The 15,575-nt window shown below is 46.3% G+C and overlaps 10 non-coding genes across 10 annotated transcripts; all 10 read right to left on the reverse strand.

Annotated features, from left to right (window-relative positions):
* Positions 1-435: 435 nt before the first annotated feature.
* On the reverse strand, positions 436-626 carry LOC142280675 (U2 spliceosomal RNA). Its single transcript, XR_012742883.1, has one exon. It is a non-coding gene; the product is annotated as a U2 spliceosomal RNA (small nuclear RNA).
* A 1,387-nt stretch (positions 627-2,013) lies between these two features.
* Positions 2,014-2,204, reverse strand: LOC142280676 (U2 spliceosomal RNA). Its single transcript, XR_012742884.1, has one exon. It is a non-coding gene; the product is annotated as a U2 spliceosomal RNA (small nuclear RNA).
* A 1,387-nt stretch (positions 2,205-3,591) lies between these two features.
* LOC142280677 (U2 spliceosomal RNA) lies at positions 3,592-3,782 on the reverse strand. The gene has a single exon (XR_012742885.1). It is a non-coding gene; the product is annotated as a U2 spliceosomal RNA (small nuclear RNA).
* Positions 3,783-5,169: 1,387 nt separating this feature from the next.
* On the reverse strand, positions 5,170-5,360 carry LOC142280678 (U2 spliceosomal RNA). The gene has a single exon (XR_012742886.1). It is a non-coding gene; the product is annotated as a U2 spliceosomal RNA (small nuclear RNA).
* A 1,387-nt stretch (positions 5,361-6,747) lies between these two features.
* Positions 6,748-6,938, reverse strand: LOC142280679 (U2 spliceosomal RNA). Its single transcript, XR_012742887.1, has one exon. It is a non-coding gene; the product is annotated as a U2 spliceosomal RNA (small nuclear RNA).
* Positions 6,939-8,325: 1,387 nt separating this feature from the next.
* On the reverse strand, positions 8,326-8,516 carry LOC142280680 (U2 spliceosomal RNA). The gene has a single exon (XR_012742888.1). It is a non-coding gene; the product is annotated as a U2 spliceosomal RNA (small nuclear RNA).
* Positions 8,517-9,903: 1,387 nt separating this feature from the next.
* LOC142280681 (U2 spliceosomal RNA) lies at positions 9,904-10,094 on the reverse strand. The gene has a single exon (XR_012742889.1). It is a non-coding gene; the product is annotated as a U2 spliceosomal RNA (small nuclear RNA).
* A 1,387-nt stretch (positions 10,095-11,481) lies between these two features.
* Positions 11,482-11,672, reverse strand: LOC142280682 (U2 spliceosomal RNA). Its single transcript, XR_012742890.1, has one exon. It is a non-coding gene; the product is annotated as a U2 spliceosomal RNA (small nuclear RNA).
* A 1,387-nt stretch (positions 11,673-13,059) lies between these two features.
* Positions 13,060-13,250, reverse strand: LOC142280683 (U2 spliceosomal RNA). Its single transcript, XR_012742891.1, has one exon. It is a non-coding gene; the product is annotated as a U2 spliceosomal RNA (small nuclear RNA).
* A 1,388-nt stretch (positions 13,251-14,638) lies between these two features.
* LOC142280685 (U2 spliceosomal RNA) lies at positions 14,639-14,829 on the reverse strand. Its single transcript, XR_012742893.1, has one exon. It is a non-coding gene; the product is annotated as a U2 spliceosomal RNA (small nuclear RNA).
* Positions 14,830-15,575: the final 746 nt, after the last annotated feature.

Raw genomic sequence — 15,575 nt, forward strand, 5'->3', positions numbered from 1 at the left:
TCATCATTACTCAAAGAAAACCCCAAAAACCAATGCATGATAGGAATAAACAGGTAACTTTCTTTGGAGTGGAAGCGGAGAGATCGCACCAGATGCCAATTCTAGATGTTATCACACCTGTGGTCACTGCAGCAGCAGGTGAATCCACTTTGTCCAAAAGGGATCTATTCCATTCAATTGCAAATGATCTAGATAAGACAGAGAACTGCAGCACGGGGACATAGCCGAGTTGGTCAGGTTGAGTGGTGATGAGTTTGCTATTTGGATGAATAAAGAAAGTCAAAAGTGTGAAAGATAAAAAACAAAAGGAGGAAGTGTGAAAAGTGAATGGGCCAAATTGAGGTGCATATGAAGACGTATGCTTTCTTCCAATTCATTAAATCGGGCTAATATGAATCAGGTGAATTGAGTTCTGCTTTTGGAAACTGGGTTAAGAAGGGGTGCACCGTTCCTGGAGGTACTGCAATACCAGGTCAATGCGTGGAGTGGACAGAGCAAGCTCTTTTTCCATCTCCCTGTTCTAAAAATCCATTTAATATATGGTCCCCAGATAGGGGACGTATCAGATATTAAACTGATAAGAACAGATACTACACTTGATCTTAGCCAAAAGGCCGAGAAGCGATAACCAGAATTGGTTTGGGCCTCGAGTGGCACCCTGGCCTATGCCGGACACATCTTAGGGAGAGAGAGCGAGAGGGAGACAAACCCACGCCTACACAAGACATTTTGTCACCCAAGCCAACCCTTGAAAAGGCTGCTTTGCAGAGCCAAAACAAGAAGAATGGTGCGTTTTGCAGCCGCCGCCCACTGCAATGAATCTGAATAACTCCTCCTTTAGGGCGCAAGCAACTCCCCTCCCCCTTGCAGTCTTTCCAATTCACGATACAAAAAGACGGACAGGACAGGTTGCCTGACTTTCCGTCACTGCCACCCTTTGCCATCCTTACCCGTAGAAAGCCCTTTCATCATCCCCAAACCCTAATCTTTTCCCTTTCCTTCCCAGCCCCCAAACCCTGCCCTCTGTACCTTTCTCACCACCCGCTTCCCTTCTCCTGTCATCCCCCTACCACCCGGGAAAAAAAGAGATTGCCCCCTCCTTCCACTAGCCCACCCTCCCACCCAAAGAACAACTTCTTCTGCGCAGCTTGTTTTCTAGGCAGCAGCGCTATTGTGATGTCATCGGGGGGCATTGTGACAAGCCGCCAGTGTTCCGTCTCTTCATGTTGTGCACAGTTCAAACGGAAAATACATCAACAGGCAGACTACAGAAAAGCTTACTATCAAAGGTTAGAGGGGGGCTTTCTCAGAGGGCTTTTTACAGTTTTTCTATTCCCAATTAGCCGTTTAAGTGTACTTATTGAAAGTAGTAATTCTTTCATAGGCCGCCCTTTCTTAGTATTTGACGTTCCTTATATTGCGGTATGAGGCTTCGCAGTAGGTTGCAAACATTCATCACCCATGACTGTCCCCAATTGAGCTCAGAAGCTCAATGTCTATCATGACCTCTCTTTTAGAATGTCCAAGAGCAAGCAAACTATTCCTCCAGGAGAGGGCGCCAACAGACTACTAAAGAGATCATCATTACTCAAAGAAAACCCCAAAAACCAATGCATGATAGGAATAAACAGGTAACTTTCTTTGGAGTGGAAGCGGAGAGATCGCACCAGATGCCAATTCTAGATGTTATCACACCTGTGGTCACTGCAGCAGCAGGTGAATCCACTTTGTCCAAAAGGGATCTATTCCATTCAATTGCAAATGATCTAGATAAGACAGAGAACTGCAGCACGGGGACATAGCCGAGTTGGTCAGGTTGAGTGGTGATGAGTTTGCTATTTGGATGAATAAAGAAAGTCAAAAGTGTGAAAGATAAAAAACAAAAGGAGGAAGTGTGAAAAGTGAATGGGCCAAATTGAGGTGCATATGAAGACGTATGCTTTCTTCCAATTCATTAAATCGGGCTAATATGAATCAGGTGAATTGAGTTCTGCTTTTGGAAACTGGGTTAAGAAGGGGTGCACCGTTCCTGGAGGTACTGCAATACCAGGTCAATGCGTGGAGTGGACAGAGCAAGCTCTTTTTCCATCTCCCTGTTCTAAAAATCCATTTAATATATGGTCCCCAGATAGGGGACGTATCAGATATTAAACTGATAAGAACAGATACTACACTTGATCTTAGCCAAAAGGCCGAGAAGCGATAACCAGAATTGGTTTGGGCCTCGAGTGGCACCCTGGCCTATGCCGGACACATCTTAGGGAGAGAGAGCGAGAGGGAGACAAACCCACGCCTACACAAGACATTTTGTCACCCAAGCCAACCCTTGAAAAGGCTGCTTTGCAGAGCCAAAACAAGAAGAATGGTGCGTTTTGCAGCCGCCGCCCACTGCAATGAATCTGAATAACTCCTCCTTTAGGGCGCAAGCAACTCCCCTCCCCCTTGCAGTCTTTCCAATTCACGATACAAAAAGACGGACAGGACAGGTTGCCTGACTTTCCGTCACTGCCACCCTTTGCCATCCTTACCCGTAGAAAGCCCTTTCATCATCCCCAAACCCTAATCTTTTCCCTTTCCTTCCCAGCCCCCAAACCCTGCCCTCTGTACCTTTCTCACCACCCGCTTCCCTTCTCCTGTCATCCCCCTACCACCCGGGAAAAAAAGAGATTGCCCCCTCCTTCCACTAGCCCACCCTCCCACCCAAAGAACAACTTCTTCTGCGCAGCTTGTTTTCTAGGCAGCAGCGCTATTGTGATGTCATCGGGGGGCATTGTGACAAGCCGCCAGTGTTCCGTCTCTTCATGTTGTGCACAGTTCAAACGGAAAATACATCAACAGGCAGACTACAGAAAAGCTTACTATCAAAGGTTAGAGGGGGGCTTTCTCAGAGGGCTTTTTACAGTTTTTCTATTCCCAATTAGCCGTTTAAGTGTACTTATTGAAAGTAGTAATTCTTTCATAGGCCGCCCTTTCTTAGTATTTGACGTTCCTTATATTGCGGTATGAGGCTTCGCAGTAGGTTGCAAACATTCATCACCCATGACTGTCCCCAATTGAGCTCAGAAGCTCAATGTCTATCATGACCTCTCTTTTAGAATGTCCAAGAGCAAGCAAACTATTCCTCCAGGAGAGGGCGCCAACAGACTACTAAAGAGATCATCATTACTCAAAGAAAACCCCAAAAACCAATGCATGATAGGAATAAACAGGTAACTTTCTTTGGAGTGGAAGCGGAGAGATCGCACCAGATGCCAATTCTAGATGTTATCACACCTGTGGTCACTGCAGCAGCAGGTGAATCCACTTTGTCCAAAAGGGATCTATTCCATTCAATTGCAAATGATCTAGATAAGACAGAGAACTGCAGCACGGGGACATAGCCGAGTTGGTCAGGTTGAGTGGTGATGAGTTTGCTATTTGGATGAATAAAGAAAGTCAAAAGTGTGAAAGATAAAAAACAAAAGGAGGAAGTGTGAAAAGTGAATGGGCCAAATTGAGGTGCATATGAAGACGTATGCTTTCTTCCAATTCATTAAATCGGGCTAATATGAATCAGGTGAATTGAGTTCTGCTTTTGGAAACTGGGTTAAGAAGGGGTGCACCGTTCCTGGAGGTACTGCAATACCAGGTCAATGCGTGGAGTGGACAGAGCAAGCTCTTTTTCCATCTCCCTGTTCTAAAAATCCATTTAATATATGGTCCCCAGATAGGGGACGTATCAGATATTAAACTGATAAGAACAGATACTACACTTGATCTTAGCCAAAAGGCCGAGAAGCGATAACCAGAATTGGTTTGGGCCTCGAGTGGCACCCTGGCCTATGCCGGACACATCTTAGGGAGAGAGAGCGAGAGGGAGACAAACCCACGCCTACACAAGACATTTTGTCACCCAAGCCAACCCTTGAAAAGGCTGCTTTGCAGAGCCAAAACAAGAAGAATGGTGCGTTTTGCAGCCGCCGCCCACTGCAATGAATCTGAATAACTCCTCCTTTAGGGCGCAAGCAACTCCCCTCCCCCTTGCAGTCTTTCCAATTCACGATACAAAAAGACGGACAGGACAGGTTGCCTGACTTTCCGTCACTGCCACCCTTTGCCATCCTTACCCGTAGAAAGCCCTTTCATCATCCCCAAACCCTAATCTTTTCCCTTTCCTTCCCAGCCCCCAAACCCTGCCCTCTGTACCTTTCTCACCACCCGCTTCCCTTCTCCTGTCATCCCCCTACCACCCGGGAAAAAAAGAGATTGCCCCCTCCTTCCACTAGCCCACCCTCCCACCCAAAGAACAACTTCTTCTGCGCAGCTTGTTTTCTAGGCAGCAGCGCTATTGTGATGTCATCGGGGGGCATTGTGACAAGCCGCCAGTGTTCCGTCTCTTCATGTTGTGCACAGTTCAAACGGAAAATACATCAACAGGCAGACTACAGAAAAGCTTACTATCAAAGGTTAGAGGGGGGCTTTCTCAGAGGGCTTTTTACAGTTTTTCTATTCCCAATTAGCCGTTTAAGTGTACTTATTGAAAGTAGTAATTCTTTCATAGGCCGCCCTTTCTTAGTATTTGACGTTCCTTATATTGCGGTATGAGGCTTCGCAGTAGGTTGCAAACATTCATCACCCATGACTGTCCCCAATTGAGCTCAGAAGCTCAATGTCTATCATGACCTCTCTTTTAGAATGTCCAAGAGCAAGCAAACTATTCCTCCAGGAGAGGGCGCCAACAGACTACTAAAGAGATCATCATTACTCAAAGAAAACCCCAAAAACCAATGCATGATAGGAATAAACAGGTAACTTTCTTTGGAGTGGAAGCGGAGAGATCGCACCAGATGCCAATTCTAGATGTTATCACACCTGTGGTCACTGCAGCAGCAGGTGAATCCACTTTGTCCAAAAGGGATCTATTCCATTCAATTGCAAATGATCTAGATAAGACAGAGAACTGCAGCACGGGGACATAGCCGAGTTGGTCAGGTTGAGTGGTGATGAGTTTGCTATTTGGATGAATAAAGAAAGTCAAAAGTGTGAAAGATAAAAAACAAAAGGAGGAAGTGTGAAAAGTGAATGGGCCAAATTGAGGTGCATATGAAGACGTATGCTTTCTTCCAATTCATTAAATCGGGCTAATATGAATCAGGTGAATTGAGTTCTGCTTTTGGAAACTGGGTTAAGAAGGGGTGCACCGTTCCTGGAGGTACTGCAATACCAGGTCAATGCGTGGAGTGGACAGAGCAAGCTCTTTTTCCATCTCCCTGTTCTAAAAATCCATTTAATATATGGTCCCCAGATAGGGGACGTATCAGATATTAAACTGATAAGAACAGATACTACACTTGATCTTAGCCAAAAGGCCGAGAAGCGATAACCAGAATTGGTTTGGGCCTCGAGTGGCACCCTGGCCTATGCCGGACACATCTTAGGGAGAGAGAGCGAGAGGGAGACAAACCCACGCCTACACAAGACATTTTGTCACCCAAGCCAACCCTTGAAAAGGCTGCTTTGCAGAGCCAAAACAAGAAGAATGGTGCGTTTTGCAGCCGCCGCCCACTGCAATGAATCTGAATAACTCCTCCTTTAGGGCGCAAGCAACTCCCCTCCCCCTTGCAGTCTTTCCAATTCACGATACAAAAAGACGGACAGGACAGGTTGCCTGACTTTCCGTCACTGCCACCCTTTGCCATCCTTACCCGTAGAAAGCCCTTTCATCATCCCCAAACCCTAATCTTTTCCCTTTCCTTCCCAGCCCCCAAACCCTGCCCTCTGTACCTTTCTCACCACCCGCTTCCCTTCTCCTGTCATCCCCCTACCACCCGGGAAAAAAAGAGATTGCCCCCTCCTTCCACTAGCCCACCCTCCCACCCAAAGAACAACTTCTTCTGCGCAGCTTGTTTTCTAGGCAGCAGCGCTATTGTGATGTCATCGGGGGGCATTGTGACAAGCCGCCAGTGTTCCGTCTCTTCATGTTGTGCACAGTTCAAACGGAAAATACATCAACAGGCAGACTACAGAAAAGCTTACTATCAAAGGTTAGAGGGGGGCTTTCTCAGAGGGCTTTTTACAGTTTTTCTATTCCCAATTAGCCGTTTAAGTGTACTTATTGAAAGTAGTAATTCTTTCATAGGCCGCCCTTTCTTAGTATTTGACGTTCCTTATATTGCGGTATGAGGCTTCGCAGTAGGTTGCAAACATTCATCACCCATGACTGTCCCCAATTGAGCTCAGAAGCTCAATGTCTATCATGACCTCTCTTTTAGAATGTCCAAGAGCAAGCAAACTATTCCTCCAGGAGAGGGCGCCAACAGACTACTAAAGAGATCATCATTACTCAAAGAAAACCCCAAAAACCAATGCATGATAGGAATAAACAGGTAACTTTCTTTGGAGTGGAAGCGGAGAGATCGCACCAGATGCCAATTCTAGATGTTATCACACCTGTGGTCACTGCAGCAGCAGGTGAATCCACTTTGTCCAAAAGGGATCTATTCCATTCAATTGCAAATGATCTAGATAAGACAGAGAACTGCAGCACGGGGACATAGCCGAGTTGGTCAGGTTGAGTGGTGATGAGTTTGCTATTTGGATGAATAAAGAAAGTCAAAAGTGTGAAAGATAAAAAACAAAAGGAGGAAGTGTGAAAAGTGAATGGGCCAAATTGAGGTGCATATGAAGACGTATGCTTTCTTCCAATTCATTAAATCGGGCTAATATGAATCAGGTGAATTGAGTTCTGCTTTTGGAAACTGGGTTAAGAAGGGGTGCACCGTTCCTGGAGGTACTGCAATACCAGGTCAATGCGTGGAGTGGACAGAGCAAGCTCTTTTTCCATCTCCCTGTTCTAAAAATCCATTTAATATATGGTCCCCAGATAGGGGACGTATCAGATATTAAACTGATAAGAACAGATACTACACTTGATCTTAGCCAAAAGGCCGAGAAGCGATAACCAGAATTGGTTTGGGCCTCGAGTGGCACCCTGGCCTATGCCGGACACATCTTAGGGAGAGAGAGCGAGAGGGAGACAAACCCACGCCTACACAAGACATTTTGTCACCCAAGCCAACCCTTGAAAAGGCTGCTTTGCAGAGCCAAAACAAGAAGAATGGTGCGTTTTGCAGCCGCCGCCCACTGCAATGAATCTGAATAACTCCTCCTTTAGGGCGCAAGCAACTCCCCTCCCCCTTGCAGTCTTTCCAATTCACGATACAAAAAGACGGACAGGACAGGTTGCCTGACTTTCCGTCACTGCCACCCTTTGCCATCCTTACCCGTAGAAAGCCCTTTCATCATCCCCAAACCCTAATCTTTTCCCTTTCCTTCCCAGCCCCCAAACCCTGCCCTCTGTACCTTTCTCACCACCCGCTTCCCTTCTCCTGTCATCCCCCTACCACCCGGGAAAAAAAGAGATTGCCCCCTCCTTCCACTAGCCCACCCTCCCACCCAAAGAACAACTTCTTCTGCGCAGCTTGTTTTCTAGGCAGCAGCGCTATTGTGATGTCATCGGGGGGCATTGTGACAAGCCGCCAGTGTTCCGTCTCTTCATGTTGTGCACAGTTCAAACGGAAAATACATCAACAGGCAGACTACAGAAAAGCTTACTATCAAAGGTTAGAGGGGGGCTTTCTCAGAGGGCTTTTTACAGTTTTTCTATTCCCAATTAGCCGTTTAAGTGTACTTATTGAAAGTAGTAATTCTTTCATAGGCCGCCCTTTCTTAGTATTTGACGTTCCTTATATTGCGGTATGAGGCTTCGCAGTAGGTTGCAAACATTCATCACCCATGACTGTCCCCAATTGAGCTCAGAAGCTCAATGTCTATCATGACCTCTCTTTTAGAATGTCCAAGAGCAAGCAAACTATTCCTCCAGGAGAGGGCGCCAACAGACTACTAAAGAGATCATCATTACTCAAAGAAAACCCCAAAAACCAATGCATGATAGGAATAAACAGGTAACTTTCTTTGGAGTGGAAGCGGAGAGATCGCACCAGATGCCAATTCTAGATGTTATCACACCTGTGGTCACTGCAGCAGCAGGTGAATCCACTTTGTCCAAAAGGGATCTATTCCATTCAATTGCAAATGATCTAGATAAGACAGAGAACTGCAGCACGGGGACATAGCCGAGTTGGTCAGGTTGAGTGGTGATGAGTTTGCTATTTGGATGAATAAAGAAAGTCAAAAGTGTGAAAGATAAAAAACAAAAGGAGGAAGTGTGAAAAGTGAATGGGCCAAATTGAGGTGCATATGAAGACGTATGCTTTCTTCCAATTCATTAAATCGGGCTAATATGAATCAGGTGAATTGAGTTCTGCTTTTGGAAACTGGGTTAAGAAGGGGTGCACCGTTCCTGGAGGTACTGCAATACCAGGTCAATGCGTGGAGTGGACAGAGCAAGCTCTTTTTCCATCTCCCTGTTCTAAAAATCCATTTAATATATGGTCCCCAGATAGGGGACGTATCAGATATTAAACTGATAAGAACAGATACTACACTTGATCTTAGCCAAAAGGCCGAGAAGCGATAACCAGAATTGGTTTGGGCCTCGAGTGGCACCCTGGCCTATGCCGGACACATCTTAGGGAGAGAGAGCGAGAGGGAGACAAACCCACGCCTACACAAGACATTTTGTCACCCAAGCCAACCCTTGAAAAGGCTGCTTTGCAGAGCCAAAACAAGAAGAATGGTGCGTTTTGCAGCCGCCGCCCACTGCAATGAATCTGAATAACTCCTCCTTTAGGGCGCAAGCAACTCCCCTCCCCCTTGCAGTCTTTCCAATTCACGATACAAAAAGACGGACAGGACAGGTTGCCTGACTTTCCGTCACTGCCACCCTTTGCCATCCTTACCCGTAGAAAGCCCTTTCATCATCCCCAAACCCTAATCTTTTCCCTTTCCTTCCCAGCCCCCAAACCCTGCCCTCTGTACCTTTCTCACCACCCGCTTCCCTTCTCCTGTCATCCCCCTACCACCCGGGAAAAAAAGAGATTGCCCCCTCCTTCCACTAGCCCACCCTCCCACCCAAAGAACAACTTCTTCTGCGCAGCTTGTTTTCTAGGCAGCAGCGCTATTGTGATGTCATCGGGGGGCATTGTGACAAGCCGCCAGTGTTCCGTCTCTTCATGTTGTGCACAGTTCAAACGGAAAATACATCAACAGGCAGACTACAGAAAAGCTTACTATCAAAGGTTAGAGGGGGGCTTTCTCAGAGGGCTTTTTACAGTTTTTCTATTCCCAATTAGCCGTTTAAGTGTACTTATTGAAAGTAGTAATTCTTTCATAGGCCGCCCTTTCTTAGTATTTGACGTTCCTTATATTGCGGTATGAGGCTTCGCAGTAGGTTGCAAACATTCATCACCCATGACTGTCCCCAATTGAGCTCAGAAGCTCAATGTCTATCATGACCTCTCTTTTAGAATGTCCAAGAGCAAGCAAACTATTCCTCCAGGAGAGGGCGCCAACAGACTACTAAAGAGATCATCATTACTCAAAGAAAACCCCAAAAACCAATGCATGATAGGAATAAACAGGTAACTTTCTTTGGAGTGGAAGCGGAGAGATCGCACCAGATGCCAATTCTAGATGTTATCACACCTGTGGTCACTGCAGCAGCAGGTGAATCCACTTTGTCCAAAAGGGATCTATTCCATTCAATTGCAAATGATCTAGATAAGACAGAGAACTGCAGCACGGGGACATAGCCGAGTTGGTCAGGTTGAGTGGTGATGAGTTTGCTATTTGGATGAATAAAGAAAGTCAAAAGTGTGAAAGATAAAAAACAAAAGGAGGAAGTGTGAAAAGTGAATGGGCCAAATTGAGGTGCATATGAAGACGTATGCTTTCTTCCAATTCATTAAATCGGGCTAATATGAATCAGGTGAATTGAGTTCTGCTTTTGGAAACTGGGTTAAGAAGGGGTGCACCGTTCCTGGAGGTACTGCAATACCAGGTCAATGCGTGGAGTGGACAGAGCAAGCTCTTTTTCCATCTCCCTGTTCTAAAAATCCATTTAATATATGGTCCCCAGATAGGGGACGTATCAGATATTAAACTGATAAGAACAGATACTACACTTGATCTTAGCCAAAAGGCCGAGAAGCGATAACCAGAATTGGTTTGGGCCTCGAGTGGCACCCTGGCCTATGCCGGACACATCTTAGGGAGAGAGAGCGAGAGGGAGACAAACCCACGCCTACACAAGACATTTTGTCACCCAAGCCAACCCTTGAAAAGGCTGCTTTGCAGAGCCAAAACAAGAAGAATGGTGCGTTTTGCAGCCGCCGCCCACTGCAATGAATCTGAATAACTCCTCCTTTAGGGCGCAAGCAACTCCCCTCCCCCTTGCAGTCTTTCCAATTCACGATACAAAAAGACGGACAGGACAGGTTGCCTGACTTTCCGTCACTGCCACCCTTTGCCATCCTTACCCGTAGAAAGCCCTTTCATCATCCCCAAACCCTAATCTTTTCCCTTTCCTTCCCAGCCCCCAAACCCTGCCCTCTGTACCTTTCTCACCACCCGCTTCCCTTCTCCTGTCATCCCCCTACCACCCGGGAAAAAAAGAGATTGCCCCCTCCTTCCACTAGCCCACCCTCCCACCCAAAGAACAACTTCTTCTGCGCAGCTTGTTTTCTAGGCAGCAGCGCTATTGTGATGTCATCGGGGGGCATTGTGACAAGCCGCCAGTGTTCCGTCTCTTCATGTTGTGCACAGTTCAAACGGAAAATACATCAACAGGCAGACTACAGAAAAGCTTACTATCAAAGGTTAGAGGGGGGCTTTCTCAGAGGGCTTTTTACAGTTTTTCTATTCCCAATTAGCCGTTTAAGTGTACTTATTGAAAGTAGTAATTCTTTCATAGGCCGCCCTTTCTTAGTATTTGACGTTCCTTATATTGCGGTATGAGGCTTCGCAGTAGGTTGCAAACATTCATCACCCATGACTGTCCCCAATTGAGCTCAGAAGCTCAATGTCTATCATGACCTCTCTTTTAGAATGTCCAAGAGCAAGCAAACTATTCCTCCAGGAGAGGGCGCCAACAGACTACTAAAGAGATCATCATTACTCAAAGAAAACCCCAAAAACCAATGCATGATAGGAATAAACAGGTAACTTTCTTTGGAGTGGAAGCGGAGAGATCGCACCAGATGCCAATTCTAGATGTTATCACACCTGTGGTCACTGCAGCAGCAGGTGAATCCACTTTGTCCAAAAGGGATCTATTCCATTCAATTGCAAATGATCTAGATAAGACAGAGAACTGCAGCACGGGGACATAGCCGAGTTGGTCAGGTTGAGTGGTGATGAGTTTGCTATTTGGATGAATAAAGAAAGTCAAAAGTGTGAAAGATAAAAAACAAAAGGAGGAAGTGTGAAAAGTGAATGGGCCAAATTGAGGTGCATATGAAGACGTATGCTTTCTTCCAATTCATTAAATCGGGCTAATATGAATCAGGTGAATTGAGTTCTGCTTTTGGAAACTGGGTTAAGAAGGGGTGCACCGTTCCTGGAGGTACTGCAATACCAGGTCAATGCGTGGAGTGGACAGAGCAAGCTCTTTTTCCATCTCCCTGTTCTAAAAATCCATTTAATATATGGTCCCCAGATAGGGGACGTATCAGATATTAAACTGATAAGAACAGATACTACACTTGATCTTAGCCAAAAGGCCGAGAAGCGATAACCAGAATTGGTTTGGGCCTCGAGTGGCACCCTGGCCTATGCCGGACACATCTTAGGGAGAGAGAGCGAGAGGGAGACAAACCCACGCCTACACAAGACATTTTGTCACCCAAGCCAACCCTTGAAAAGGCTGCTTTGCAGAGCCAAAACAAGAAGAATGGTGCGTTTTGCAGCCGCCGCCCACTGCAATGAATCTGAATAACTCCTCCTTTAGGGCGCAAGCAACTCCCCTCCCCCTTGCAGTCTTTCCAATTCACGATACAAAAAGACGGACAGGACAGGTTGCCTGACTTTCCGTCACTGCCACCCTTTGCCATCCTTACCCGTAGAAAGCCCTTTCATCATCCCCAAACCCTAATCTTTTCCCTTTCCTTCCCAGCCCCCAAACCCTGCCCTCTGTACCTTTCTCACCACCCGCTTCCCTTCTCCTGTCATCCCCCTACCACCCGGGAAAAAAAGAGATTGCCCCCTCCTTCCACTAGCCCACCCTCCCACCCAAAGAACAACTTCTTCTGCGCAGCTTGTTTTCTAGGCAGCAGCGCTATTGTGATGTCATCGGGGGGCATTGTGACAAGCCGCCAGTGTTCCGTCTCTTCATGTTGTGCACAGTTCAAACGGAAAATACATCAACAGGCAGACTACAGAAAAGCTTACTATCAAAGGTTAGAGGGGGGCTTTCTCAGAGGGCTTTTTACAGTTTTTCTATTCCCAATTAGCCGTTTAAGTGTACTTATTGAAAGTAGTAATTCTTTCATAGGCCGCCCTTTCTTAGTATTTGACGTTCCTTATATTGCGGTATGAGGCTTCGCAGTAGGTTGCAAACATTCATCACCCATGACTGTCCCCAATTGAGCTCAGAAGCTCAATGTCTATCATGACCTCTCTTTTAGAATGTCCAAGAGCAAGCAAACTATTCCTCCAGGAGAGGGCGCCAACAGACTACTAAAGAGATCATCATTACTCAAAGAAAACCCCAAAAACCAATGCATGATAGGAATAAACAGGTAACTTTCTTTGGAGTGGAAGCGGAGAGATCGCACCAGATGCCAATTCTAGATGTTATCACACCTGTGGTCACTGCAGCAGCAGGTGAATCCACTTTGTCCAAAAGGGATCTATTCCATTCAATTGCAAATGATCTAGATAAGACAGAGAACTGCAGCACGGGGACATAGCCGAGTTGGTCAGGTTGAGTGGTGATGAGTTTGCTATTTGGATGAATAAAGAAAGTCAAAAGTGTGAAAGATAAAAAACAAAAGGAGGAAGTGTGAAAAGTGAATGGGCCAAATTGAGGTGCATATGAAGACGTATGCTTTCTTCCAATTCATTAAATCGGGCTAATATGAATCAGGTGAATTGAGTTCTGCTTTTGGAAACTGGGTTAAGAAGGGGTGCACCGTTCCTGGAGGTACTGCAATACCAGGTCAATGCGTGGAGTGGACAGAGCAAGCTCTTTTTCCATCTCCCTGTTCTAAAAATCCATTTAATATATGGTCCCCAGATAGGGGACGTATCAGATATTAAACTGATAAGAACAGATACTACACTTGATCTTAGCCAAAAGGCCGAGAAGCGATAACCAGAATTGGTTTGGGCCTCGAGTGGCACCCTGGCCTATGCCGGACACATCTTAGGGAGAGAGAGCGAGAGGGAGACAAACCCACGCCTACACAAGACATTTTGTCACCCAAGCCAACCCTTGAAAAGGCTGCTTTGCAGAGCCAAAACAAGAAGAATGGTGCGTTTTGCAGCCGCCGCCCACTGCAATGAATCTGAATAACTCCTCCTTTAGGGCGCAAGCAACTCCCCTCCCCCTTGCAGTCTTTCCAATTCACGATACAAAAAGACGGACAGGACAGGTTGCCTGACTTTCCGTCACTGCCACCCCTTTGCCATCCTTACCCGTAGAAAGCCCTTTCATCATCCCCAAACCCTAATCTTTTCCCTTTCCTTCCCAGCCCCCAAACCCTGCCCTCTGTACCTTTCTCACCACCCGCTTCCCTTCTCCTGTCATCCCCCTACCACCCGGGAAAAAAAGAGATTGCCCCCTCCTTCCACTAGCCCACCCTCCCACCCAAAGAACAACTTCTTCTGCGCAGCTTGTTTTCTAGGCAGCAGCGCTATTGTGATGTCATCGGGGGGCATTGTGACAAGCCGCCAGTGTTCCGTCTCTTCATGTTGTGCACAGTTCAAACGGAAAATACATCAACAGGCAGACTACAGAAAAGCTTACTATCAAAGGTTAGAGGGGGGCTTTCTCAGAGGGCTTTTTACAGTTTTTCTATTCCCAATTAGCCGTTTAAGTGTACTTATTGAAAGTAGTAATTCTTTCATAGGCCGCCCTTTCTTAGTATTTGACGTTCCTTATATTGCGGTATGAGGCTTCGCAGTAGGTTGCAAACATTCATCACCCATGACTGTCCCCAATTGAGCTCAGAAGCTCAATGTCTATCATGACCTCTCTTTTAGAATGTCCAAGAGCAAGCAAACTATTCCTCCAGGAGAGGGCGCCAACAGACTACTAAAGAGATCATCATTACTCAAAGAAAACCCCAAAAACCAATGCATGATAGGAATAAACAGGTAACTTTCTTTGGAGTGGAAGCGGAGAGATCGCACCAGATGCCAATTCTAGATGTTATCACACCTGTGGTCACTGCAGCAGCAGGTGAATCCACTTTGTCCAAAAGGGATCTATTCCATTCAATTGCAAATGATCTAGATAAGACAGAGAACTGCAGCACGGGGACATAGCCGAGTTGGTCAGGTTGAGTGGTGATGAGTTTGCTATTTGGATGAATAAAGAAAGTCAAAAGTGTGAAAGATAAAAAACAAAAGGAGGAAGTGTGAAAAGTGAATGGGCCAAATTGAGGTGCATATGAAGACGTATGCTTTCTTCCAATTCATTAAATCGGGCTAATATGAATCAGGTGAATTGAGTTCTGCTTTTGGAAACTGGGTTAAGAAGGGGTGCACCGTTCCTGGAGGTACTGCAATACCAGGTCAATGCGTGGAGTGGACAGAGCAAGCTCTTTTTCCATCTCCCTGTTCTAAAAATCCATTTAATATATGGTCCCCAGATAGGGGACGTATCAGATATTAAACTGATAAGAACAGATACTACACTTGATCTTAGCCAAAAGGCCGAGAAGCGATAACCAGAATTGGTTTGGGCCTCGAGTGGCACCCTGGCCTATGCCGGACACATCTTAGGGAGAGAGAGCGAGAGGGAGACAAACCCACGCCTACACAAGACATTTTGTCACCCAAGCCAACCCTTGAAAAGGCTGCTTTGCAGAGCCAAAACAAGAAGAATGGTGCGTTTTGCAGCCGCCGCCCACTGCAATGAATCTGAATAACTCCTCCTTTAGGGCGCAAGCAACTCCCCTCCCCCTTGCAGTCTTTCCAATTCACGATACAAAAAGACGGACAGGACAGGTTGCCTGACTTTCCGTCACTGCCACCCTTTGCCATCCTTACCCGTAGAAAGCCCTTTCATCATCCCCAAACCCTAATCTTTTCCCTTTCCTTCCCAGCCCCCAAACCCTGCCCTCTGTACCTTTCTCACCACCCGCTTCCCTTCTCCTGTCATCCCCCTACCACCCGGGAAAAAAAGAGATTGCCCCCTCCTTCCACTAGCCCACCCTCCCACCCAAAGAACAACTTCTTCTGCGCAGCTTGTTTTCTAGGCAGCAGCGCTATTGTGATGTCATCGGGGGGCATTGTGACAAGCCGCCAGTGTTCCGTCTCTTCATGTTGTGCACAGTTCAAACGGAAAATACATCAACAGGCAGACTACAGAAAAGCTTACTATCAAAGGTTAGAGGGGGGCTTTCTCAGAGGGCTTTTTACAGTTTTTCTATTCCCAATTAGCCGTTTAAGTGTACTTATTGAAAGTAGTA

Source organism: Anomaloglossus baeobatrachus, unplaced genomic scaffold (assembly GCF_048569485.1).
Source record: "Anomaloglossus baeobatrachus isolate aAnoBae1 unplaced genomic scaffold, aAnoBae1.hap1 Scaffold_4610, whole genome shotgun sequence".
In the NCBI taxonomy this organism is placed as follows: domain Eukaryota; kingdom Metazoa; phylum Chordata; class Amphibia; order Anura; family Aromobatidae; genus Anomaloglossus; species Anomaloglossus baeobatrachus.